General features: G+C 36.7%; 1 protein-coding gene across 1 annotated transcript in view; it reads right to left on the reverse strand.

Annotated features, from left to right (window-relative positions):
* RASGEF1A (RasGEF domain family member 1A) overlaps window positions 1–1,871 on the reverse strand; it is a 170,686-nt gene extending 168,815 nt beyond the window's left edge. Inside the window, exon 1 of the mRNA XM_030485964.1 lies at window positions 1,330–1,871. The gene's annotated coding sequence lies outside the window, so the exon portion shown is untranslated. The remainder of the gene's footprint in view (window positions 1–1,329) is intronic.
* Window positions 1,872–23,848: the final 21,977 nt, after the last annotated feature.

Consider the following 23,848-nt stretch of genomic DNA (forward strand, 5'->3'; position numbering starts at 1 on the left):
ATCTAGCAGCTGAATGGTGTTCGTCATTAACTTCTGATACCTTGTTGGTAGATGTTTGGTCATCTCTCTAGATGCGATCAATGTGGGACCTGTCATCTTCTTTAAGCAGAGATTCCTTTCCCAGGCAGTTCTTTGTGGGTTTAAAAGTCAATAAACTGATTGCCAGTACACAGGAGGTCTGAACAAATAAATGTGTAAGATATTGCAGAAAAATACTGTATAATGTGTAAGAAATATAAGTTTATCCTTTTACGGTTGTAACATTTTCCACAATACAGAGAACATGTAAACCGAACCAAATGTCTTCACTACAGTTAGACCATTAAAGATAGAAAGGTAAGATTGTGCAGTTCTGCAACGTGCACTAACTAGTCTGATATTCTGTTCATAGATTTGGAAAAGCATGATGCTGAGTTAATTTTAAAGGTGTCACCCTCACAAGTAAGGCATTTGGTAAAGAGCATTGGATTGACAGAAATGAAGCTGTAGATGTTCAGTGAAAGCTTTTCATTAAAATCACAACTAAAAACTGTCAATCAACCGCAACAGAAACCTGCTTAGATAACACCGCTTTAAATACTGCACCTCTTCAGAAAATGGAAGAAGGGAATTTTGGCAGGATTTCAGAATTGGAAGAAGAAGCTTCTCCTTTTACTTTAAATTGCTGTGCCAGAGACATGTACTGTCCTTGCAAAAACCCTCCTGCAACACTGAATTTCTGATTCACAGCAGAAAAACCACAGAGAGGAATGCACACAGAATATGTAGCGCAGTGCTGCCCGTGCTTCGGCAGGCTTGTTCTCGTGGTTTCAGTGAGCACTACTTTTGAAAAGCCTGAAAATGGCTTGTATGCATTTGATCCTATGAGAATCCCTCAGAGGGAGGGGAAATGAGCACGGAAGCGTTTCTGTGGACTGTGGAATTTCAACTCATTAAAGTGATAAAACAACTGCCATGGGAATGAATCCGCAAGGAGACCATGACAGACGCCTGACACACTATATTCCCAGCAGCAGAATACAAAAGCCTGATCATTTAGCAATATTGAGAAGCTTCTTGTATTCACAGGAGCAGGTGGTAGTGCTGCTGTAAAAGTTGCATTAAGGGGAGAAAACGCAGTCACTATGCTATATTTTGACCTGCCATCTCTCCCCCAGGCATAGCTGGGTGGCACACACAGGGTTAACAAAAGAGAAGCACTCTGGTGGCATGTAATGCCAGGTGTTCAGACACCCACCAAATTAGTTCCAGTGCCAGTTTTTGTATACAGACTGGCACCCTCAAAGCATCGGGCGGCTTTATGGTAAAAAAGACTTTTAAATCTCTTACCTTGTTCTAGTCCAGTGTAGCTTTTTGGTTGTTCTCCGTCCACTAACAGAAAAAGAGAAATTAATGCCAGATTCCAGTGAGTCATCCTAAATGACAGAGTAGGCTTACTCTTTGCACCGGCTGCTGGCTGCCTCTGCTGTGTGACAGCTGCTGGCTGGCTGGGGAACAAGCGTGTCCCATTCTGCAGCCTGCGGCAGGGGGAGAGGGGAAGGCAGCGCGGGGAGAGGAGGTGGGAGAGAAAGCCAGAGAGAAGGACCAAAAGAGAGAGGAGAGAGGCAGAGGCAGGAATATACCATGTGGCTGCGTGCTCCCTTTCTCTGCCTGGTGCTCAGCCTCGCAACGCGCTGCCGAAAAGTTACTTTTAATACATGATGTTCTCTCTGATTTTAGAGCCTCCCTACTCCTGCCCTCTTTTCAGTCTATGCTCAGAGGAACTTCCCAGCATTTCGGTGATTACATTATCATCTCTCTCTTTTGGAGGCTGGCTTGGATGCTGTACATAGAACATGTTCAGTAAAGGAAGCCTACCTTGTGGCTGTGTGAAAAGCAGCACTTGGTTTCTTGCACCAGTTTTATAGTCTGTTTATCTGAGAGTGGGAAACCAAGGGCAAGGGCAGTAATTCTGGCATCAGAGGGAAAAAAATAGAATAATATGTTGGGAAGCACAAAATCGTACACAAGACTGTTGGGGAGAGAGACATTTCTTGGTTACTCCTAAGAGAAAGGAAGGTTGGGGTAATTTGTGAGCCTCTGGTTTATTATCCTTGCATGTGCGTCTGCAGATCAGAAATCAGTGCTAGAGACAGGCCCTTTCCTGGGGATTCACAAAGTAAGTCTCAAGAGGAAGAAGCAAGCTGTTGGAAGGTAACATTGCATTAAATGGCAGAAATTTCTCTGGGGAAACTGCTAGTTTCTAATCACCCTAAGTCTCCAAAGTGCAGCTCAATCATTTCGTTGCAGTCACGCACCCCTTGTATGCATATGTTTGTTTATACAATTTTTATTTTTATTTTTCTAGGAAACTAGCACAGAACAACTTCACAGAAGTTGGTGATAGCTGTAAATATTTGAGTGTCACTAGGAAAGAGGGAGAAGTGTTTCGATTCCCACTGTTTGCTAACTAGTTCTTAGCGTCTATCAAAGGATAAGTCTGGAAGGTTTCTGTGGGCTTTTGAAGGCCCTTTATTAAAATATTTGTAGCAGAGTCTTCAGAAAATCAAAAGTGCTACTACCTCTGCGTCAAGTTGTGTTCGGATGCTCTGATTATTTGTCAAATTCATCTGTGTCTGTAAAGGGTGGTGTTTCATATTTTATTTTCTCACAGTATGAATGTGAGTGAATGGTCTTAATCCTGAAAAATTGGCACATATTTTCCAAATAAAACAAGCCAAAGAAAGAAGAAAGAACAGAATAAAGGTGGAAGCACTAAAATACGTATGCATTCTTTATTAGAAAACTGAATGTATGGTAGTTTCACATTGACTCCAAATGATTGTGCCAGTTAAATATCCATTGTGTTCTGCATGTGTTTCCCTCTGCAGAGTACCGAATGATGTTTCTTCTATTCTGGTGTGATTGGATAGGGATGGTCATGTGAGAATGAGATATGAGCGCTTCAGATCTTTTTTTTTTCTTTTTTTTTTTTTTAATGTTTGATTTAATTATATATATAATTCTGACTTTGCTAAAGATTATAGGGATTTGCTAGCCTCATAATTCACAATGAAGTGGAACAGCAGCCCATATCCAAGAGCTTAGGAAGTATTTCCTTAGGCTGGTTGCAGGCAAAAATCTGACTTTGGGCTTTTTCACTGTACCTTTGAACCACCACAGCAACTATTTTTTTTTTTTTTTTTTTTTAAACCCATAGATTTCCACACCTAACGCTGCATGGTGGCATGAACACCATATATCTGTGAGCCATGTGCTGCTGTAGAATATGAGGAGTTTCCTCATTCATCCTGTAAATGAACAGCATGAAGAATATCCACAAAAGTGTTTAATCTGAACTCCCTATGGACATAAATTCCTCAGGACAAATAGGTCTTTGGTACCACTGGGTGGTGAACCCTGATAGCGCACTTCTTCGTGATCACATGAAGGTTGTTCCCCTTCTGTCTACTAGGTATTGTGTAGAGGATGCTCAGTAACCATGTGAACTGTCTGCAGATGTGAATCAGAGTTGCATGTTTTGAAGAGACCTTTGTTATTGTTGCCAGTATCACCTGGCAAAACAATAACACATACATGTATGTTTCTGCCCACATAACTGATGTTTCTGCCAACATAACTGATGTTTCTTTAGTTATAAGTTGGCTGCTTACCCAGACATTTACTGATGGAGAAGAAATGAAGCAGATGGGTATGATCAATTGCCTTTTTTTGGAGTAATTAAAGTGACTATAATTGGCATTCATGCAAGTTCAGAGAACCATGGACTTGGTAGATTATTCTGTAGTACAGTTTATTCTACCTTTTACACTGACAGAAATGTCTCTATATTGCCAACTTATGTTCCTATCAATAAGACATGGATAGTAATAGCAAAATGAACATGAAAAACTGTTTTAAAAGTAGGAAGGACTTGCTTGAAATTGCTCTTTCTTTGTATAGCTTTGCCCTTTAAATTCCTGAGGGGATACCATATTAGTTCTTTGCAAATTTCATTCTCCATTGAAATTTGACCCAAGGTGAGAGGTTAAGGACAAATGGACTTAATTTGGCTGGGAGAATTTCTGCTCTTGTTTTGGCAATGACCATTTGTATCGGAATAGCAATACAGAGTATTTTCTAATTCCAGTTACACTTGTACATCTTGATATTACAAAAGCTGCATGAGTGTGACCCTTTCTCTGACTTCTGTTTTTTTTAGTGCTACCCAGGATTTTTTGCAAAACCACTAGCTGATGACAGGAATGTTATTTTCTGGAGAAGTTGGTTGGCATCCTCCCTGGGTCCTGATAGTGAGGATTTGGGTCTGCCAGAATACTCCTTAGGATACCAATTGCCAAAATAATTGGAAGTCAGAGATAATGAGCAGGTCAAGACTTAAATTGTAAGTCAGAAGTTGGCAGGGTTGTATACAAAAACTTGTAGTGTAAGTGCATTTGTCTGTAGCTGCCATAAAGCCCTGGCTCCCTGGGGAAGCTGTGACATCTGTATCTTTGCAGTATTCAAAGCCAGTTCAGGCAAACACAAGAATGAAAGAGAGCATCCAGAAAAAAGAATGTACTCTTACTCTGAATATGGCTGCTGTGATTTTCTTCCTTTCCCACGTGCAAAACAGTCACCAAATATACAATGGAATGAGGTCAGAGCTGGTCCTTTTCCTTGACTTATTGTTGAGTACAACAAAATTACTTGATTGTAGAATCATATTTGTGACTGTTTAGTTTTATCTTTCAAGTAGCTGGGCACCGTCCAAGAAATTATCAAAATCTCTGGAAACCAGTGGTTTTTCTAAGTTTCTCTGAAGCAATATTAACCATGTACTTATTTCTTACTCTCCCTCATCCAAGTTATTGCTTCTCAATTTCATCTCTTCACTCCTTCTTGCCTTTAGTTGCAAACAAGAGAGAGCAAAGCATTTTGTGTTTTATTTTGCCTTTTTCTTCCAAAGGCATACACTTTGGTGTTTAATCGCATTTAAGACTCTGCCTCAAGTTACACTTCAGTCAAAATTTTGCACTTCAATCTAGGTGCCGAAAACGTTTTTATTTTAAACTCCAGTAACAAATTCCAAGAATTGGTCCTGCTATATCTTCTCTCACAAGCATGATTTTGAGGTCAAAATAATGGAGTTTGAGTTCTGGAAAGTAGTATAGACTAAGAAACTTTAACCTTGACTGTTAAGAGCGAACCTACTCTAGTGATGATCTGCTAGATACAGAAATCATTGATTTACAAAGTATAATTCCAGAGTGCAAAACAATTACAAAACTGTTGATGGTTTGTTTTTTGGGGTGGTTTTCTTTTTTTTTGTCAATACTCAATTTGCAGCCTGAAGTATTACATTTGACGTTAGAAATGTATTTATATTCAAGTATCTGAACTTCATGTTACACCACTATTTTTTAAATGGCAGCTATTATGCCTGTAAAGTTATTAATATGAAAAACTATGCTTTTTAAATAATGGTACGAACGAGTGATTCAGATGAAAAGATGGCACACAGCTGACATTGGCTATGCATAGATGTCTGTGTTTCTGCTTACTTTTTAAACATGAGGAATGGCATTGAGGGAGAACACAAGAGGCCTATGTAAAAAAGAAAAATCCATTTTTGTCTGTAGATAAATAATTGTAATTTTAACTGGTGAAAATATTTCAAGATTGCTAAAGCTGACCTAAAAGCTGAAATTTTTATGTCTTAAGAACCTGGTAAGATTAAAAGAAAATCTCCATTTTGTGAAAAAGTGGGCATTTTTTAAAATCACAATTTAGAAAAAAAGCACTTCATTGAATATATTTCATTCCTACACCACAGTGAAGCTAAACTGAAGCCATTTTTGCTTCTGCCTGCAGTTTCTGAATACTCCAATGGTATGGTTTCTCAGTTGCCCCCAGCAACATATTCCAATAGCTCATTATTTTGTTGTTAGAAAGTTTGGTGGTTTTTTCCCTCTTCTCTAGACGTCTAATGCAATGCTTCATCAAAATACACTAACCATGACTTTTTGTCTTAATCGTGAAGAAAGGGAACTGAGTAATCCTTTTTTTTTTTTTTGTCTGCAGCATCTTTTTAAGCAGTTGTTGTGTCTGCCCATATCTCGTCTTCATGAGGCAGGCAACCCATCTCTGAAAACATTTGCATCTCACTATACTGTCAGATAAGAGGGCAGTTTTCACTGCAGAGTATTCAAGTGAACTTAATTATGCAGCACTGTATCAGTGAATCAATATCTGTGAATATCAAGGAGATGATCTCAGCTTTCTAAAGCAATAGCCTTCAAAAATTGGTCTTTGTTGCTTTTAGAAAATTTTTGCAGTCTAATTCATATATGATTATAGAGCCAAAACTCTCAACATTTACTTGTAACCGAGAAAGATGCAAAATTCAAAGGCTGAAAATTTTTTAACAAAATATTTTTTACAGTGCAGAATGAACAGTCCATTCAAATGCTAGGCTAGAAGGACTTTTTTTCCACTTCTTTCCTTCTCCTTTCCCATCGGAAATGTGTCTATTTTGGTTTAAGTTCTGGAATATTTCATCCAGATGAATGAAAATACTCCACAGATGAATGACACATTCAGATCCAGTCAGTATCTGTGGTTAAGATTCTTCTTGTAAACCAACTTCAAATTTATGCCTTAAATTGAATGTTACAGGGACTGTCCCTGACTTGGAGGAGTTGGCAATGTGACATATTTTAATTACTAAAATCTGAAAATACTTCATTTTAGATTGTCATAGAACACAAATAGTTTGAACCAAAACCCCAAGAAGTTTGTAGCTGTCAAGGGACCAGACAGTTGAATAAGGGATATTTATGTGGGTTCAGAGATAAATTGGATGCCTTTTCTCAACTGCACATTTGAGCTTTATTCTTAGCAGAGGCTGGTATAAGTGACTGTCTACCCTTAATTCAAAAGTGTTAAAAGTTCCCCATGGCAAGTGCAGTCATACCAAGGTATACTCAGAATGATGTTTGGGTAGCGCTAACTCTTCTAGAACCTTGGGGTAGCTCAAGTCGGGTGTCTAAAATTGAAAAGTATACATCTCATTTCCTTTTTATTTAACAGTGATACAATCTTACGCAGAAAGATCTTTCTTTAAAAATAGTAGTGCTCTCCCTAAAACTATTCTGCAAGCATCTCCTGCAACTCCAAACTAGCATTTTTCTCTTTGATTATTTTTCAATAAAGTGTGGGAAAAGCGTGGGAAAAAACAACAATGTGGGAAAAGATTCAGAAGGAATTAAAATTGCCTTTTTTTCCTTTTTCCTTTTTTTTTTTTTTTGTTAAAGAGATCAATTTGTTTCAATGGGAGAAATATATTTTAGAATAAATTATTCAGAGCCTTGAAATTCTAAGTAATTGGCATCTGCTGTTAGCAGAATATTCAGATACCTGTATCCCAGAAAATCTACTTAAAAATTTGTCATTTGCTGGCCTCCCCGATGGCTAAAGCTTAGAAAATGCAGCTTGCTTCACTGAGCTGGCTTTTGTTGCTGGCAGAGTTAGTACTTGGTGACACACCAGTTAGCTTTTGTAAGGGGAGGTAGCAATAGAGTCTTGCCTGGCACAGAAGCTGTTTTGGGTTTGAGACTTAACAAGAGGTTAAAAAGTGTGAAGTGCCTCAGCTACCTGGCGTTGATAGCCCATGCATCCTGGAAATTTAATTACATATTAATGGCTGGGTTTGGTACTATGAATGTTGGGAAATTGCCTGTGAGGGAGATAGTATCAATTAGCCCTTGCATTAACTTTTAGTCATTAATGTGTGTCAGTATTGATGCTTTTAATTGCATGAGACTTCTGGAGAGCTCCAAGTAATCACACAGGGATGCCCAATTTAACTGATGTCTATTCTGAGGTCACAGCAACAAAGAACAATTGGGTTGGGTTACTAAAAAAGTCTGGAAATAGAGCAGCTATTGGAAGAAGAGAGTCTATTTTTACAACAGTAGGAGTGTTTTAGAGCTAGCTGTTATTTCTAAGTAAACCTCTCCTCTTTAATTCTAAAGAAACTATCTGTGACTTGGTTTTAAAATCTTAGGAAACTTTAACTTGGTTTTCTTGTCTGTCCTTTATTTCTTCTCTGTCGACTCTCCCGCTCTTCCAGCGGCTCAACCTTTTAAAGATTCCCTGCCTTCCTGTTGGATACCCAATCCACTACTCAACATAGTGACAGAATAGCCTAGTTACCATGACATCATGCTCAAGGGTCAATATTTTTACTACAAGGTAATTTTTTATTGCCAAATGATTCACTTTTTATATGCTTAAAATCTCCTAATTTTTGGAACAGGAAGCACAGGACCGTGAAAAGGATCTGCTTGGTGTATAGGATATCAGAGAATTAGTTTCATGTATCATTACAGGTGTGATTTTTATTTTATTTTTTTTTTAGGGGAAAGTAAGAGTTTGGAGTGTTTCACCCCTCTTACATTATATTTAATTTACCCTTAAATCTATCTTCTTTACCTTGAAGATTACATATTCCTGAAGGCAGACTGTTTAGTTTGCAGTTTATTTATTGAATACAGTTTACTATGTTTTCTCTTCTCTAGCCATGTAATACCAGATGAAGTCAGTTAACATTACTAAAGATCCTGGTTTATGCATTACAATGTCATGTATTATTTCCTTTGCAATCTGAACTGGTGGTCATACAGTTGCCAGTTGCCCTGGTGCTTCTTTTCTGAATTTTGCACACATCAATGTGGACGTATTAATTTCAGTACACAGATGCCTCAATATCTGTTCCATCAGTCTTGGGAAAAAAAAAGAAAAAAAAACCAAACCAAAAAAGCCAAACCAAACCAAAAAACCCCCCAAAAACCCCCAAACCCAAAAAGCCAAACCAAACCAAAAAACCCCCCAAAAACCCCCAAACCCAAAACAAAACCAAACCAAACAAACCCCCAAAAACCAAACAAACAAAACAAAAAAAGAAAAACACCCAAAAACCAGAAACCAAAACCAAACCACCAGACAAAGGATTTATTTAACTTCTCCTGGTCATTTTCCAAATGTGCGACTACTGTTATTTGTTGCAATATAATTTCCGCCAATAAATATCTGGATTATCACTGTTCAGTTTTTGTTTTTTTTTTCTCCACCTGGAAATTTAGTCTTTCAAAATAACACAAATCATGGTTCTTTCTGTCTCTTTAGTAACAATACAAAGATTTCTAAGTGCTTATATTCAGTCCTGATGATATGTAATACTGTCTCAATTTTCCTCCAAAACCATCTCTTTTAATCATTCCTTAAAGGAATATCATATAAATATACTGTGGTCTTACCAGCAGAAATGGTACTTCATTCTTAATGTACAGATCTGCTATGCTCACTTAATCTTTTCTTGCATGCAGCCCACATTTGTGAACTCTGTATCTGTTTGGTCATTCAGAATTTCTTCTCAATCCCCTGCATGTGGTGCCTTGTTCCCTGTTCTCATGTGGTATTTCAGTGCACCTTATTCCCTTTCAGTAGTGAGCACTGTGTTCTCACCAATGCTACTTCAGTCTTTATTCCCATACAGAACACGGCTAGGCATAAGTCTCAGTGTACCTAAAGAATTATTGCATATTAACCTTTGACCTCTTTAATGCTACATTTTAAATCGTACATCTATTAGATCTTGCTGCCCCTGTATACATATGTAATTCAGGAGTAATTTTAGAAAGAAGGTATGCAGCATCCCAGTTTAGTTGCTGAAATATATTTTGGTTTTGTCTAGATTATCTGAAATAATGTTGCATAAAATTTTAGAAGTGTTAATTAAAGGTAACTCAAAGAATAGATGCCTGTTTTAATAAATAAAGAATATATTCAATAAATATTAGGAATACCAATAGCAGTTTAGATGGGCTACTTATCAAGGACAGCCACTCTTACTTGACATTGGAAGGACATGGGTGTGGAAAAAGGTTTATTTCTTGATTTGTAAAGCTGGAGAGTTAGAGAAGAGACAGTAGTGAAAATATGCCAGTAGTTTGGTTTTTGTTAGTTTTTTTTTTAAGTAAAGTTGACTATCAGCAAACTTCCAAGAAGTTCCTCTTTTTAAAACAAGTTATCTCTCAGTTGAGAAAAGTTTAACAGCAGCTGAATGGATGTTTGGTGTAGGTATTCTTCTTGCATTAGAGAAAAATAAAAAAATCTTTATAAATCTTGAGGCGGTGGTTCTTTAACTTCTTCCTCAGCTGAAACATTAGAGTAGAATAAAAAGCTCTTTTTTTCCCTACTATTTGCATGAATTAAATTATATTTGTAGTATTTTACAATCATTTATTATTCTGTATTTTATGTCAGAATCACTTCATATCTTTATTCATCGTAAATTTGTCATGTTCTTTCTAAGTTTGAATAAACTTCTATATGAGAAGAGAACTTCTTTTCAGGTGCTCCTAAAATATTCTTTAAGAACAATCTATATGGACCAATAAATTATCTATTTAGAATAATTTTCTTTCTTGTAGTTTTGATTTATATGGTAGTAAATCCTACCTGAAACTAGCAAATGGAAAAAAAACCAAACCTTTGTTCTTCTGCACCATGAGAGCTTTGTTACATAAAAAAAAATATTCTAGTAATAGTGTGTGCATGTATGTAGTGTAACTTCAATTTTAAGTCCTCAGTAGCTTTGAAATCAGTGGTGGCAAATGAAGTGCTTTTATCAACCCCTAATGCAGTCAGGCTTTTGCAGTGTGTCCTATTTTTCTAACTGTCACTGGCCTAAGGTCCCACCACATTCTGCCACATCCTCAATTCCATGTAATAACTTACTGCTTGAGTTTCACTGTAAAAGTTGTCATTAACTTTCCTTTTATTTCTCAGCTTATTTACTGATGTTGTGATTAGGCTTTATTAGTACCATGCAGAAACCTAAGAAAAACACAGAAAATGAGCTGGTGAGCATCAAAGGAAAAAGCGCTGGAACCGCGGAAAGACTGTTCTCTGCTTTGCCAGACTAGTGCTGAGAATCTTCAAGGAATTTCACTTGAAAAACTGAACTGAGCTGTGTTAACTGGAAAACTGTAAAGTTTTTAGAGGGTTAATTTTTGTGGAGTTATTAACTTTTTTTTTTTTTTTTTTTTTTTGCATGTGAACATGCATGAACACACAAACCCAACAAATCTGATTATGTATGGGAAAGGTTCTCAGCATTGAAAATCACAGCTGACACGGTTAGAATTTGGCAAAGCTGAAGAAGAGTCTTTTATAGTAGGAATTTTTTCTGTCTTTCTAGTATTTTTGCCTCTTAAATATGCTATAATAATTAACGACTATTATAAATATGAATAACAGCTAAATGAATAATACATTATGCAATTAACTGTCTAAACCAAACACAATGCAGCAATTTTTACTGTGATTTAGGGAATCTTGTGGAAAGGCTTCAGGCTAGACTGTTACATACGCCAGTTAGAAATGATTTGTAGTATCAGGGATATAATCATATATAATGACAGAAATTGAGAAAGGAGTAAAAAGAGTGACAGTTTGATTAATAATGACAATTCTGAGTGTGCTGTTTCTCATCCTTGCCTAATTATGACATTTGGATGTCACTTTTAATTTTCAATTTAATTTAAAATTGAGATAGTAGAAACTGTAGTGTTAGTCTTTCCAAACTCATGAAGACCAGACCTCTACATCTGTTCAACAAAACATGGCTGTTCCTTTCAGTTACCTTTCTAATTGAATGGTGGGTGAGATTTCAGTGCAACAGTATTCTTGTCATGCATATTTGGGTGCTACATAGAAATATTTTCTACTGACTTCTGAGTAGGTTTGCATCTATTTTTTTTACTGCAGAAACTGCAATCCATATTTTAGTAAATATGGTAAAATTTCAAATTTTAAAAAGAAATAATCTGGATAATTTCACTAAAAGGAGAAACTTGAAGAGTTTTCTCTATTTGTGTGTTTACTTTGATATCATCAGAACTTGAAATCTGAGCATCTTTGCATTGGGTGTTCTTGATGTAATTTTAAATATGCATCTGTTATTAGTATTGATATAGCTGCTGCAGATAAAACACAGTAGAAAAAAAGAATTAACTTTTCTCAGGTGTAGCATCTGCCAGTTCTAATTTTGTCCTGTCCTTGTCCTTCATACATTGAGGTGATCATGCAAATAAAGATTGGAAAAATAATCTCGACATTGAGCGTACAGCCAAAAGTAAATATCTATAATATATATAAGCCTAGCTAACTCAGAAGTTTAACCCAAACATCTGAATCATTTGCTATTTCTGCAACAATGCTGTATTTTCTTTCCAAATTAGTTTACTTCAGCCACAGTTCAAGTAGTGGAAAAAGAATCATGTTTCCTGTTATAAGGAGTTCTTCTTACATCCAAGGCTTGCAGTGGAGGCATATGATTCCCATTTCCTCTTACTATTCTTGTCATTAGGAAACAATACCTAAACCTGAGTATTTTTGGACCTTCTATCCAGCACTGGGGACTACTTGCGGAGTTCTTCTGGCTGGCCAGCCTGGAGCTCTTTCCAGATACCTGACTTTACTCTAGATTGAATTTTGTTCTTGCCTTGCAGAATTTACCACCTCTTCCCTACATCTGTCCCGCAACCTGAGCTTGTCTCGTTATTGCAGCTGTGTCCAAAATAGCAGGTAGATAAGGAGTATAGCTTGTTCTTAATGGTGGTAATTAATGTTAGATTTGTAATGTTTTTAGTTTCACACATAATTCAGAAATAGTTGCTAATTTGACCAGTCTACAGCTGAAAATGTATTGCTAATCAAGGAGATAAGATCAGTTCTCAGCAGATCTTTTAGTTGCAGGGAATGGACAGCAGATACTCAGAAGAATTGGTGTATATGAAGAGCTGCACCCAGGAAACAACTTGAACCAAACCAAATTTTATTGGCCATAAACAAAATATAGAACTACCGAGAAGCCTTTGTTAGCATCAATTCTAATGCCACTACCAAAAATATCTGTACATAGAGCTACTGAAAACATCTCTACTTGTAAGACTGGCAGCCTTAATGAATTTTGGCTGTGTTGCCCTCCAAAGACAGACAGAAGGGGCTACAGCACCAGTCACCACTGCGGCAGATGTAGCAACCTACTTTTCTGGTTTCTGCTAGCTCTGTGTCACTTCGCTCAATGTTTCTGTGGGCATAAGACACATGGTAGCTGTGACCAGTTTATTAAGTAAATTTACTTAATAACAGAAGTTAATTAAACATCTTGCATGGGTAATCTCTTTCTCCAAATTCTTTTGGAGAATTTATTGCTTTTCCTTTTTGCTGCTTTTCTTTAACTGATACTTTTGTTTCATTGAATTCCAGAGTCAGTTCATCTTCACTGACAATTATTTCACTGTTTCTGATCAGAAAGTGTGTATCAGGAGAGGTTTTGAAGTTTCTAATGAGTGAAGGATTATTTTATTTGTCTCAAGGAAATAAGCCAAAAATATCCTTTCCAAAGAATGTTTGATTCCCCTCTCTCCCCCTAAAAAAAACCCCAACTAAACAAACAAAATGGGTTTGGGGTGTTAATTATTGTTACTCAAGAAGCTTATTTTTCTCCAGTATACAACATAAGTTTTATTTTGTTTTGTAAATGAAACATGGTATTAATACTACGATACCAGTATTTGAGAGTTCAAAGATCCAGCCTTTCTAAAGAAAGACAGGCTATATGGGCATATTTTCCAGTGCAATAAATATTGCTCCCTACTTTTGAAAATCGGACCTGTACAAATTTAAAATACATAAGAGTTTAAAATTCATTGATAAAAAGCTTACTAATCTTAATCTTCATTTACCCCACCTTGGCTTGCTAATTTGATGAGCCAACTCTTCTATGTTTCAAAACATCCAAGAAACCTATTAGACCTGAAATCTGTGTTCCATTCAGTAATTTTGCAGTTATCTTTGCAATTATCTCAAATTTAGCTTCTTGTTCACCTGGGGTTTTTTGTCACTTCTCAGTTAAATGTGATTTTGTTTCTTTTGCAGATGATGTTTGATTAGACAGAGTCATTGGTTTCCTATGTGAGAATTTCTCAATTAACTGGTTAGCAAACTTGGCTGGGAGGTTTTTGTCCTTTCTATCTGCTTTAGTATTTTTCCTCCATTTGAACCAGAGGTTTCAAGAATCCCCATCACAGCATTGCTCTCTTATTTTTTGCTTCTTGTCAAGTACTTGCCTGTTCAATTAATTTTTCATAATGTCAGAAAACAAAGACAGTTTTGGTTTTCTCGTTTATCAATTCGATGTTGTTCCAAAATCTGTCTTAAGTATGGAAGAAATTTGAAAGATCTTAAGGGTCAGCTAACATGGGGGGTTTTTTGTGGTTTATTTTGCCACTAAGTATATCTTCCACTTAATCAGCAAAACAGCATAAAACACTTATTTAATTTCTTTAGTTGATGAATATTTTAAAGAAAACTTGAAATTTTCCCACATTATAAAAAACAGAATATTCTCGATCTAATCTCCTTGAAATTCTTTACTCTTTTATATATATTGCTATTTGCAATAAATATTGCTGCTGTTCTTTTTGTTGCAGATTTCAACCGTACAGAGGTATTTACCTAAAAGAATTCCCCAGATATGACATGCATCTTGGGGGTATCTCGATTAATGTGTCCTTTATTTTGGGATTTTTTTTTTCTAAATATTTAGCTGCAGCCACATTGTGAATTATGTAAAATAATGAGTCCAGTAATTAACATCTAAATCCTTCTTCAAACTGAAAAGGCAACTTATAGTAAAAGAAATTTTTATTTGATGTTTAGGAGATTAAGCCTTCTACTAGCTGGAATGTTAGTTCTTCCAGTCATGCAGTTCAATAACTGACCTTTATTAGCTATCACTATTGGTTCAGTTAAAACATGAAAGGTGAATACCTAGTTTTGTTAAGTTGTTGGTAAAGCTCCCAGTGATTCAGAAGAGACAGGTTTTAGATGTAGAAATGGCTTCTCAGAATTATATAATTGTATAATAATTATTCTGGTTTGGAGAAAGAAAAACTTCACTTCTATTTCCACAATGAAAGAAGAACTGGAAATTCAGTGCATGAATGATTTTATCACAGACCTCTTCTTTTCTTTATTTCGTAACCATCTCTCAGCTGGATGAAATTTTTGATTCTTTATTTCTAGTGTTAATACTGAGTATGTATTAACATGTATATAAGGTCTTCACAATCTTTTGTAATACAGTGAAACTGCAATAAATAAGCAATGGATTTTTCTATTCTAATTTGAAACTACTTTTTCATTAATACTATAGAAGAAAAGGGAACTACAGAACTTTAAAATCTTCACTGCAACTCTGGCAGAGTTAATTTACTGTCTGAGATGCATGCTTGAGTGTGTATAATTTCATACCTTAAACCCACAGGCTACCAGTTTCCCTGTGTTTAATAAACATGATTCATGGACAACTAATTTTTCTTGGCCATTTTCAAGATAGAAACATATTTTTACCTGTTTATTTGAAAGTATTTGTTGAGGTCACTTCACATACTGCAGCATCAGAGGTGAACGTTCAGTGTTTTCATGACATAGATGAGAGGCAAGATGATAAAATCTTGCTTGAATTGCAAGAATCATTAGGGTTGGAAGGGATCTCTGGAGATCATCTAGTCCAATCTCCTACCAAGGGAGGGTCACCTAGAACAGGTTACACAGAAATGTGTCCAGGCCGGTTTGGAATGTCACCAGAGAGGGAGACTCCACCACCACTCTGGGTAGCCTGTTGCAGTGCTCTGCCACCCTGAACGTAAGCAGTAATGCTGAGGTGAAACTTCTTGTGTTTTAGTTTATGGCCATTGCTCCTTGTCCTTGCACTGGGCACCACTGGAAAGAGTCTGGCATCATCCTCTTGGCACCCACCTTTGAGATATTTATATGCATTAATGAGATCCCCTCTCAGTCTTCTCTTCTCTAGACTAAACAGGCCCAGCTCCACCAATCTCTCCTCATAAGAGAGATGCTCCAGACCCGTGATCATCCTTGTGGCCCTCTGCTGGACCCTCTCCAGTAGCTCTTTGTCTTTCTTGTACTGAGGAGCCCAGAACTGGATACAGTACTCCAGATGTGGCCTCACCAGGGTCAAGTCCCTTGACCTGCTGGCCACACTCCTCCTGATGCACCCCAAGATACTGTTGGCCCTCCTGGCTGCCAGGCCACACTGCCAGCTCACAGTCAACTTGTTATCTACCAATACTCCCAGGTCCTTCTCAGCTGAACTGCTCTCTAGTAGGTCAGCCTCTAAACTGTACTGAATAAGACAGTCTACACCAAATTAATACAATCTCAATGTGAAAAAGGAAAAGCAAGGCACAAGCACAAAGCCTAATTTTTTTCATAAGCCCCATGTAAAACTTTTTCTTTCATCTTCTGTTTTGGTCATTATTCTGGAATGTGCCCTGTATTTGGGTGGAGGCAACTCACATCCTTTCATCTTCCCCATTCCCTGCTTTTTTTTATATATGCAGATGAAAAAGCCAAACAGATTGATTCTGCACAAGTTAATCTGAGCGATGACTAGATGGTAAGTTGTTCAACTGGTCATCTAGAATATGCCTCCTATCAGAACCTCTGGTGAAATTGATCTTATCAATCATTTGGTTTTGTTCCTACTTCTGACTAGATTGCTCCAACCAGCAAAAGAGATACTGTGAGGGTGGTAAGGCACTGGAACAGGTTGCCCAAAGAAGTGGTAAATGTTCCATCCCTGGCAGTGTTCAAGGCCAGTTTAACAGAGCCTTCTGTGACATGGTCTAGGGTGAGGCATCCCTGCCATGGGAAAAGGATTGGAACTAGATGATCTTCAGGTCCTTTCCAACCCTAACCATTCTATGATTCTACAATAATGGGGGTTTTGAACAATATTTCCCTATTATTACTTAAACAAGTATTGTAAAGGCTGTAATGATTGTCTGACATTGATCTAGAGTGGGGGTTTACACAAACTTTCAACATATTTTATGCAATATTCTGTCCTCCCGTCTTTCAAAGGTCTCAAACATTTCTTATTCCTGTTAAAAATGTCTGAAATACAGAATTTGTCAAACTTGGTGATGCATTTACTGCATCCATGCTGATCCCTTTTCTCTCTCATCCATCAGTCTTTGACTGAAAGAGTAGAAAGAACCCGAAGAGCAAAATGAAAATTTCTGTTGTGGACTGACTTTTCTAAGAGCTGGTAGAAGGAAGTCCTATCTCTGAGTTCATATAACTTTTCTTGCTTTTTATGTCAAAAATTTGGATGCACACATTAAATAGATACTATGCTATTAACATGTTGAGTTGTTAAATTAACATGTTAGTTCTAAATCACACTTTTAATAATGGAGAGAAATCCTCTCCAGTAAGAAAGATAGGTACTTCATTGGAAATTTTATAAATGCATTCTGTCATTTCACCTCATCATGGACTTGATTGAGTTGGGTTGCATTACTTGACTTTGAACCCGTTGCTCAATCTATTTCTTTTAAAGTGTACTTGAACTACATTTGCATTTCAGCTACCTAAGTAATGATTTTCATTGTGTGTCTTGTGGGAGAGAGGGAGTGTTAGTGCATTTTTTAAACATCTATAGTTATTTATATATGTAAATCTGGAAGGGTGGGAGTGAAAAAAGTGTAAAGTGACCTAGGGCACCTTTTTCAGATATGTCTGTGCTGGTAGAGATTGGAGCGAAAAGGATAACTCTAGCCAATTTTCAGCAATGTATAAAGAAGATTTTTACAGTTGTGTTATAAATATATAATTGATTTTCCTTTAAATACTTTTCTGGATGAGTACTATAGAAAAATGAGGAAATGCATCAAGATAAGTTTTAAAGATGAATATTTTCCATTTGTTCACAGATTCTAAGTAAGCTTTAAGCATTGAGGACATAAATACAAGCCCTCATTGTATCATGCTATAGATCAAAATATCTGCAGTTACTTATTTTCAGATAATACAGCATGTATAACACTGTCTTCCTGACATGGCCATGTGTTTACTTGATCTATTTGCCACTGTTTAAATGATTATATAATACATAATACCAGTAGTAATTTTGGCCAAGCCAGAGATGAGTTAAGATAATTACTATAATTATTATAATGGAATTTTCACATTTCTCAGCTCTTGAGTACTTGGTTTCTCCCTCCTTAGAAGAGACAGGGATAGATATGATTGCCTAGGAGAGCATTAGGATTTCTGTTTATCTATGAATTCATCATGCTTCCCTATCTACTAATAGAAGCTACTAGGAGAAAACCAGTAGCTTGCTATCAGCTAGTTAATAGGAAATAAAATAGGTAGATAGAGAACAAACATGTTTAAAGGTCTCAATACACATGTTTTAAGAAAAAATATTTTAAAACCTGATTAAACTTACTTTGAGACCAGTACTTTTTAACTGATATTGCATCAATTTAATACTGTAAAAAAACTGTTATAGCACAGAAACCTTATGTGTAACCTCCTTATCAGAAAGCACCAAATCTGGGGTGTGACCATGAGTCAGGGTTTTTTTGTTTGTTTCTTTTAATTAAAAAAAAAAAAGAAAAAAGAAAAAGAAAAATAATCTCAACGAAAAATGAAAAGCTTCCTAAAACATGGCTGTTTCCTCTTTGCTCTTACATCTTGAGTCATCAGTACGGTTAAAAAGAGAAGTGGTTGTCTAGCAACACTAACATCTTTATTTCTTGTTTGATAGTGCTAGCCTAGCAGCCTCTGCAGCTAATGGGAAGACATAGTTTGGAGTTTTTATGGGTCCATATATGAAACAAAATGCATTTTTTTAGTGGTAGGCAAGAAACTAAAGATGACCTTTGTTTCAAAATGATGATTGTGTTGTTATTTTAGTATCTCTTAGTAATGCACATATATGGTAATTTTTTCCTTCACAAATAATTCCTAAATGTAGATTCAAATTCATATGTTAGGTATCCTTTGGATTCATTTGTGCATCACTAAAAAACAAGGCATTTTCAGCTTCCCCCTCATTTCCCCTCCCCCCCATATTTTTTATCAAGGGACAACTAGATTTATTATGATGTTTTCTGTTGGCTTAATATTCTTTGCACTTATACTCAGTAGACTGAGGTGTCTAGTGGCCAAATTTCTTTAAAGTAGAGGAACAACAGGCTGAAAGCATAAGGGAGGAGATGACTAAACTTGAGAAACTGATGATTTCAAGATGTTCAGTGTAAACAAAAGACATTCTTAAATGTGAAAAGGGTTCAGAGAATGATAAGAAAAGAGAAAGATGGTGCATCAAGAGACAATTAGGTAGATGGAGTAAAACTCTCTGAGGAAGCAACAAGAGATAGAGAAGTTCTGGAAACAGCAATGTAGTTCTGAATTGAATTCAGATGTGAATTCAGGTGTTGGAGATGTAATTAATGTGATCCTGTGTGACTAAGTAGGCTCACTGGTGTTATGTTTGTGGAGGGGAGGACATCTGTTAAATACTATTAGTATGGCTGCCCAAAAATAGGCTGAATACAGTAGTTTTGTTTGTTAATTGGTGGTTTTGTATTTGTACAGTAAAAAAATGTAACTCCCAGGAGAGTGGAATGATGATAAAGTTTTCTTTAAACTAAGTATTTCTAGATCAATATGCTTCATTTTGAAGTATAGAATGTAAAACAAATTAAAAACCAAATGAACAAACCGAGATACTGGATTTGATTAAAAGTTCTCCTAGCTCAGCATCCTGCTTGTGACAACAACCTGTGAAGGTAAGCAACGTTACACATATAGAAAAAACTGTTTGATGTATCTTTGTCGCTTCTGGGAAGTAGTTTTGGGACATCTCAAATCAGATCCTACATGTGAATCATTGTTTTTATAAGTACTGTTGGGCGTGTTTTCCATTAATTCCTCTCGTTCCATTTTGAGTCCTGGTGCTATCTGAACAGGGAGCTTCAAAATATTCTTATTTTGTACTTTCTTCTGCTTGTTTTAGCCAGCTGCCTCATAACAACTCTGATTTGCCTATGTATCTTGTATAATAAGAAATAGTAAATATTCATTTCCTACTCACTCGCTCTGTATTATTCATGATTTTATAGCTTACTGTGATAGTTCTTCTCAGTCATTAACTCATTGACAAATGCCTCTCTTGGGAGGCAAGCATCATGCCATGAAACTAAGGATAGCTGAGTGCCTTATTCCAGCAGGTAGGGCATGGTACAGACATGCATTTACATTGGGTCCAGAGAACAGATGGTCAAGGAATATGTCTGTGGGAAGCCTTTAAAAAATGGAAATTACAACCTGGGATATTATTTATCTCGTATATGGTGAGCAAGATAATCAGAAGTACTTTATACCTCATTAAGAGGACTTGTTACTTGCAATTGCTAACATTATGAGAATTTTTGGAGTAGTGCAAGGTTTTTATTAACACTTATAAGAAAAAAAAATCTCCTCTTTCTGACGATAACATCTGCAATCCTTGATTTTCTCAGATATTTCGTTTAAGTCTCCCAGAATTTTTTGTAAATCTTAGGCAAATATTATTGGCTCTGGATAGATCTTTCAATAAACCATATCCCTTTAGAATATTCTTGTCGTGGTTTAAGCCCACGTGGTTTAAGCTGAACCCAGGACAATTCTCTCCAAGATCTATGTGTAAATGCAGCGTATTTTCATTTGAAGCTTGGAAAGTCAATGCCATGTGTCTTGTACTTTTAGAACACACATCCATTTATCACAGAAAACTACTAAGTGTGAGCATGACTCAGAAGTTGAAATATTGGAGCGTGGTATCAGAAATGTTTAAGTTGAGCAGTCTTGGTATATTTAATTACATATCTGATGAAGGTTTCACGGAATAGCTGTCTGTCTTAGTTTTTCTATAAGTTGGTGAAAGATTTAACAGAGGAGTTATAGATATGTACTTGTACTATATTTGCACTGTTCGCTGGGATCAAGAGTAATCTGTCATAAGTAATCTTGTCACAGGGCTTTCAGATAACACTGTACACAGCTGCTTTATCTATCTACAGGCAGGCTAATCAGACACAGACCTGATGCTTCATCTTTTGGAGAAAGGAAAATGTTGATGTCCTGCTTACATATTTCTTATTTATTACTATAAGTAGTGAATAACAGCAGTACTTCTCCACCTACTCCCCACTTGAAAACATATAGTTGAAGCTGTTTAAGTTTCTTCTCGTTAGAACTAGGACTTCATTCACCACTAGAGGAGTCATGTGGCTCCTTCAATGAAAGCATGCTTTTCAGTTGCAGCTAATGCATTTACTTTTCACGTGTTCAGATTATTTGGTTACTCTGTTGTATAGAGCAAATTGCAAGGGGTTTTTCACATTTCAGAAAAATACTGTTAGCTTATAGCTTAAAGAAACAGTTTCTAGGACTGTAGGTTAGAGCAAGCAATATTTTAACTGATGTGATTTCAGCAATGCTTATTATACACATCTCTGAGCACACAAATTGATTTTTTTTTTTTCCTACTGACTCTGGAATCATTGGTGCACACTATGGCTATTGTGAACAATCGTATTTAAGCAAATGCCTGTCCTGTATGATCTGCAGAACCATATTGTAACTTGATAACTTAGCACAGTCTCCACAGCTCACTAAAAATCAGCAAAGCGCTATTAAATATGTTGGTGTCACTATAGGATGCCTCATTGCCAGACTTTCCATACACTCTTTCTGTAAGACCATTCATTTCACTTATTGCCCCACTGAGTAACAGTCTAGGCCTCAGTATTTAAAATTTGTACTAGAACTCAGTCCCACATGCCAGCATATTGCATACATGGGCATGAGTAATTAATCTTCTATTTTCATTGTTAATACCCTTTCATGTATCTGCAGACTGTTATGTCTTTCTATTCTGTCTCTATTTTCAGCTAGACAGTTAATAAATGTTTAATTATATAACTCTTCCACCATATATCAGCTCTTCCATGCTCTAATCTGTTCTGCTGGTCTTTTCTTAACTCAGTGTAATTTGTCAGTCTTACAGCTAACATTATGCCCCACACTGAATTCATTCTTTATAGTGTGCTCACACTAAAAACTGTCCAAAGGTCAGGCAGTTATCATTTCTGCACTCTGTGATGTGTTGTCTCCATGGATTTTAGTCTGCAACTGGACTAAGCCTGTGTTGTGTTTTAGTATTGCTGCAACATGAGAGTATCTATCACCCACACTTCTTTTCTGTTGTATCTACTAGATTTCTTCCACTCAGTGAGTAGCCAGCCACATGCTGATTTCTGCCTCCTTAGGTGTTTCTTATGTGCTTTTTTCAAAATTGAAACTCATGCTGTCATTTTCTGGCCACTAATGCTTCTGACTGTCACTAATACTTCTGACTGTCGCTAATGTTTTTCAACTTTGACTAATATTCACAACTCTTTCTGGTTTAGTATTGTCTGCAAATTGCATCAGAGCATTATAAATATATTAAAAGAAAGGCAGAGCCCATTAAAGGATTCTAGAAGACATCTTCCCCAAAACTGATTGTGTTCTCATCAACCATTTCATCTGTTGTCTCCAGAAAATATAATACATTTGGGTTTCTTCTGGGTTTTTTTCTGTTTTTTATTTTTGTTTGTTTATTTTTGCTTGGGTTTTTTTGGTAGGGTTTTTTTTTTTGGTTGTGGGTTTTTTTGGTTTTTTGTTTGTGGTTTTTTTTTTTTTTTTTTTTTTTTAATTCAGTATTCTTCCCTGGTCTTTAAAGTACAAAGTTGACTAAATATGCTGTGTGTATAAGAAAGCCTGGCAAGAGATTTGCCTCATTCCAAAATTAAGGCTATAAATCAGCTTATTTAAAGGAGTCTGCTTATTTAAAAGGGAATGGGAGATTTCTTCAACAGGAAGAGAAGATGAAACCTCCTAAGTTCTTCACTCTCAGAAAACCTATAGCATGTTGTCCTTAGACATGTTTTGGAGAATTGCAGTAATCCTCAGTGCTATTCCTGTACTGTTCTAGTAATTTGTCTAGATTTCCCTGTCTGTCCTCCCAGGTGTCATGGGAAAACAAAATAGAAAATGAGACATTGTGAGACTTCTCAGCTTGGTGTTGTGAGTGAGGTTACAGCATACGGCGGGTGAAAGTCTGCTGACTTGATCAGGAGTTGTGTTCACAAATCTAGCAGGATGGCTGTGTCTGCTGTGGTGATCTGTAATTTACTGCAAAGATAGTATTTGGATGTATTAGGTACCCCTGCTGACGAGATCCTCTAGCTGTGACAAATAGAAGCTGGTTACTGGTTCTTTGGATGGGGTACCAAATGCTGCTATCTGGAGAGGATTATGGTAATAATGCTGAGGCGTAATAGCAAGGAACAAAAGGAGCAGTGGGCAGTCTTGCCACCTCACTTGAAATTTCTCTGGCTGTTCCAAGTGAGCGTGTTTCGGTTCCCTGATGGCAGTTGCACACTCTTTTGTTAGGAAAGCAAGGTATGTGAAAGAGTGCCTGGCACTGTAAGATTCTCCCAATGCTAAATCTCTCACATACATGTCAGTTTGCCACATGGCTCAAATGGGAACTGGAAAAGGTGAGAGAGAAGCCACAGACCTGCAGAGTGGCTGCACTAACATGGACAAATGGTAACACAGTGAGGAAGTTGGCGTAACTAAATGAATTACCACAGCCCCCTGTAAGGAGCCCAAGATGATGGAAGGGATCCAGACTCAGGGACAGAGGCAGCTGTGAACAAATGCTTCCAATTTTCAGTGTGTCATTAAAGACACAAACTGAGTCCAACAGTAAAAGGATCAGTCTTAGAGGAAATTTTTTTTATAATAATAAAAGGCAGCCTACATTCTCTAGGTTCCTGCTTACAGCCATACTTTATTGCCAGCCTAAGTGAGAGGTACATGG

Source organism: Strigops habroptila, chromosome 5 (genome assembly GCF_004027225.2).
Source record: "Strigops habroptila isolate Jane chromosome 5, bStrHab1.2.pri, whole genome shotgun sequence".
Classification (NCBI taxonomy): Eukaryota; Metazoa; Chordata; class Aves; order Psittaciformes; family Psittacidae; genus Strigops; species Strigops habroptila.